A 4937-nucleotide genomic window follows, 5' to 3' on the forward strand; every position below is an offset into this window, starting at 1 on the left:
TGCCTGCAGAACATCATTCGTCTCAGTAGATAGTACCTCTATTAGAATTTAGTTTGGCGTTTTCCACAATATTTAAACTAGAAAAGGGAACTGTTAAAAAGGAAATAAATAGACTATGCTAGTGTATTGACTCAGAGAGAAATCATGTCCGTCTGTACTGATACTGGTTTACTGACTTTACGTGATCTTTTCCAGTGTTCTATAGGTGCTAGTGGTGGTAACCTGCACCGTAAAATGTTTAAGACTGCTATTGGTCAAAGATCAATTTTGCTTACCGACCTACGAATAATTGGAACTCACTCTCTCCGATAAACATTTAATGTCATCTAATGATCAATGAACGTTTAATATCATACATTATATAAAACAATTTCCATTCATTCTTCATTGAGAAATTAGTCCATATTAGCAACGCTCTCCATCTCACTAATTTACAGTTTAAATTTGCCACTTCTGAAATCTCCACAGGTAGAGCCTCTTGCTAGGGCTTTAACACGATTCAGGTTCTTTTTGGAGTTTCAGACTCTGTATATTCCAGTACATGCCACTAGTGAAAGCAAATTTCTCTTGCATTCTCTAGCATTGACGACGTCTGTCACGACGTCTGTCTTCGTTGGCACATAGACAGCATAGAGTGTTTCTACTGCTATGCAGCCTTTTTTCTGTTATCCAAGAAGAACGGCCGGAATGGAATTTATTGAGAAACCTTGATGTGAGCCTCATTACGACCTGCCTCATACTATTTTCTTCTGCTATTTTTAACAAACAGTGATAAGATTATCTACATAAACAGCAATCTTATAAATGTACGGATCACTGTTCGGAATTGTTTTTCACTAGCAATACTGATTAATCTCTGAATACAATTTAGATTGGTTTCAGTTGTCGGTGCCCTGTATAGACTTTTTGTTTACAATCACGGCTTCTTGAGCGCTAGAGCGCTTGGGCAGACAATGATGAATTACCAACAGAGCCCATTGTTTGATTGAGAAGTACAAACATTTATGTAAATGCATTACAGCATAGTTTGTGTCGAAATGGAGAATACAGCTGTTTCATGATCATATGTTCTGATCTATGTATTACGTTTTCAATGAAAATTTACAAATTCTCGGTTATGCTTTCAGGTTTTTCCAAATGAAGGAAATCTTCAGTCCGCATGTACATCTTTTGCTTGCAGGACGTCACTCTATGACGTATCGATTGTTACTAAATATAAACAATGTAGTAGTTATCAGCTGCCGCCTGCAAAACTAAATTTGCATAAACTGTCGATCTCATCCATTTGAACTATATTTCGACTCGTTACATCCGTTTATTATGGTATTTTGAGCGAACATGTTTTTTCCGATTTTTAAATGTATTTTGATGTTGTCCCGATGAAAAATTTGATGTCATGCAATGATCAAAGAACGTTTATATCATACATTATAAAACATCATTTCCATTCATTCATTCATGATTTAGAAACTAGTCCATATTAGCATCGCTCTCCATCTCCTGATGAACGATTTAAATCTCCATAGGTATAGCCTTTTAGCTAGTGCTTTAACTCGAATCTATCGCTTTTGGGAAAGCCTCTATATTCGCGTACATGTAACTTGTGAAAGCAACATTGTCCCATAAATGCATTCCAGCAAAGGCGAGAATGCAAGACTATTCTGTAGCCCTGAAATATGTGTCAAACGGTGGTGTATTCGCTATATTTTCCGTTTTCATTTGTAAGTTCTATCTACCTGTACTTACCTAGAGGAGAGAAGCATTCACGACGTCTGTGTTCGTTGGCAGCCCTTTATCTGTAATCCAAGAAGAACGGCCGGAATGAAATTTACACTACATTGCATTCGCCAATCAGAATTTAGTGACCTCATGTGAACCTAATAACGACCTGCCTAATATAGGACCTTTTTTCCTGTGCTATTTTGACATTCATTGATAAGATTATCTACATTTTATGATGTGCATTTCAATAAACATCACTCTTATGAATGTGCCAATCACTACTACATGTAATGATGTTTTTCTCAAGCAATACAGATATTTTCAGATTTGTTTCAGTTGTCGCTGTTCTGTATATATTTCTGTTTACAAACACGGCTTCTTGAGCCCTGGAGTTCATTTTTGAAGGCAATATTTGAATAAACTTATTACCCATACTTTGCACATTCTAAATGATTATAACTATCGACATTCATAACTGTAACATTTGTGTAAATATTTGTACTCACAGTACTGTTATTTGTTCGTTCGTCACACAGATCTGACATAAGGTTAAATCTGAAATAGGTCTCTTGGAATTCTCCCTTGACTCAAATAGTCCTGCGTTTCTGACCTTATTTGACATAAACTATGTTTTTGGACCAGACCTGACCCATATGCCAACATGTGACATCATTGCTACATTATTAGGTGCCCAAGCCTACAGAGGCATAGGCCACTTTTGTTTTTATAGTGTGGTTCAACTTTCTTCTTCTTCTTCTTCTTCTTCTTCTCCTTCAATTATGCGATTATTGATTATGATTCCCAAACCAGTAATGTGTATGTTTATTAAAGGCGAGTCCGTTCTCGAAATTTTGATAAATACAATTAATTTATGATCAGTTCAAACATAAGTGCTTTAAAAACATTTGATGTGTTAATGACGTCATTGCTTGTGTAGACATTAATAATACTTATTTATGATTCAATATTTTTGTGATTACACACCTATGTTTTGTGTGCTTTCAATTTTTAGCACGCTCTGCACACCTAAGTCGTCTCGGAATGAGAGGCGTTTGCCAGTACTTGAGACTTGGCAATGTGTCCCTTCTTATAGGCGGTTTGGTGGCATTTTGTGTGCGATCTAAGGTGTTTTTGTCTTTCTTGTCCTAGAATTTTGCTAATTACTGTTCCTCATTTCTCTTTCGGGAATTTTGTTCTGCTTTCTCCTATTCATAGGAGAATATTTATGCACCTCTTATCTTGCCTCAGGCTTACAAAAATTGTTTTTTTCCAGATATGACTGGGTCCATCCTCATGTAGTAGTTTGCTTATTCTATCATTTATCTCCCGTCTCGTTTCGGCTTTAGTGTAATTAACAAAAGTTGCAGTTTTTCAGTCATTATGTTAATTTTCTTCAGTGTCCTTTTTTTTAAAGTTCTTCAAAGTTTGATCATTATATGTTACCATCTTTTTGTCTGATTTCATTTTTGCTTTTTCGCCTTTAATGATTAAATTGATTTGTTATGTACTTTTCGGCACAGGAGATTGGTTGTAGTATTAAACGGTCATTTGAAAAAAGTCCTCTCCCTCTTCCATAACTTTATTCGAGCTGGATGTCTAAAACAGTTGTGCGCAACTCTTTTAAACTTTCAGGGTTCACTAAGCCTATTTTGAACCCTTTAAATTTCGGTGGGTCATGTGAGTCAACTGACCTCCCTTCTAGGACGATCATGGTACAATGTTGATGGAATGTTCAGCATTCATTTTAAAGTGTGCTGGTAACAACCATTGGTAAGAGCATACCAATGTCCTACGTGCAGTGTCAACAAAACGTGAGTCTAGCAATAGATGGGTCATGAACGAGAAATAATGCAATAATCACGTGCCATATTAGCGCGATTGTAATGCTCATGTGCCGCAGTAGGGCGTAGGCCGATTGTACCTTGTTTTTCCATGATTACTAAACCATAGACCAAAAACATTCATAACAAGTCATTGTCAATGACATGGTCCCCAGAAATATCTATTTGCCATAGTTCAACGGTAAAAGTGTACAAATATGATTGTAACTGCAGTTTCTAAGTCCAGAAAAAGAGGCAAACAATGTTTCCTTTTCTGTTTGAAAAGAAGTGGTGACATATTCTGAAAGTGCCTTACGTTCATTTAAACAAATGGAATCAGAAATGGAAATAAACAAATGGCTGCAGAGGGCACTATCACATACAATCTTTAATGACCACTTGATTGTGTTCAAAGTTTACTGAATAGGGTGGACTTAAATGTGCTTGTTGCATGCTGGCAAGATAATTGTTTTGGCAAGGTCAGGCTTTGTTGAAGATGACATTGGTGGTAGTGATAGAGTGCCAGGAGAGAAATGGAGCCAAGTATCTCGCAAGAAGTGATGGGCGTTTTTCAAGTAAAGTGATCGTACAGGCGCTATAACATGTAGTCTTGCAATAGTAGCTGGCATTGTGTTCCAAGTGAACTGGATGAGATCCAATTGACTGTGCCTGTTCAATGCTCAAAAGTGAGCGATGTTGACAGTTCCCCAGGTATTGTAGAGGACGATGGAATTGCAGTGAAATTCTTCCAGGACAGAAATCGAGATGAAAATTATCCATTACAGTAATGAAAAGTATGCCACTAAATACGTAATGTAATCAGAATAAGCATAAAAAATCAGAACAAAATGGTCGCCTGGCGCCCATATTGGATCGTAGAATGAAGAAATTTGACGTTTCATGTAAGTCATAGGGTGTGTAGTTCTTGTGCCAAGTTTAAAAAAAAATCTGGTTAGAGATCAAAATCTGTCATGTTTTAGGAATGGATCTGGGCATGAAAACAAAACGAAAGAAAATAGCAACCTGGCAGCTCAGCCATATTGGATCGTATCATAGAGACATTTGACATGTGCATATAAATTAAAGTGTGTTGTCCTGTGCTAAGTTTAAAATATGTCAAGGCATATTTTAGTACTGGCTCTTGACTTGAAACAATCGCAAGAAAATGGCCACATGGTGGTTCTATTTTAAGAGGTAATAAAAACACCTATTTAATTACTTGTGCAACCATCAATAGTTACACAAAAGGAATACTCAGCTACTCTCGTTCACATGACAGTTCCCGCAAGTTGACAATAGTTCAAAGCTTTGCTTGCTTACAAACACGTGATGTGACCGTGTGACGTCAGAGTTTCGTATCAGTATTTCACTTACACTACAAAACTCCCGATGGTG

This window comes from Ptychodera flava, chromosome 8 (assembly GCF_041260155.1).
Source record: "Ptychodera flava strain L36383 chromosome 8, AS_Pfla_20210202, whole genome shotgun sequence".
NCBI classification, from domain to species: Eukaryota; Metazoa; Hemichordata; class Enteropneusta; family Ptychoderidae; genus Ptychodera; species Ptychodera flava.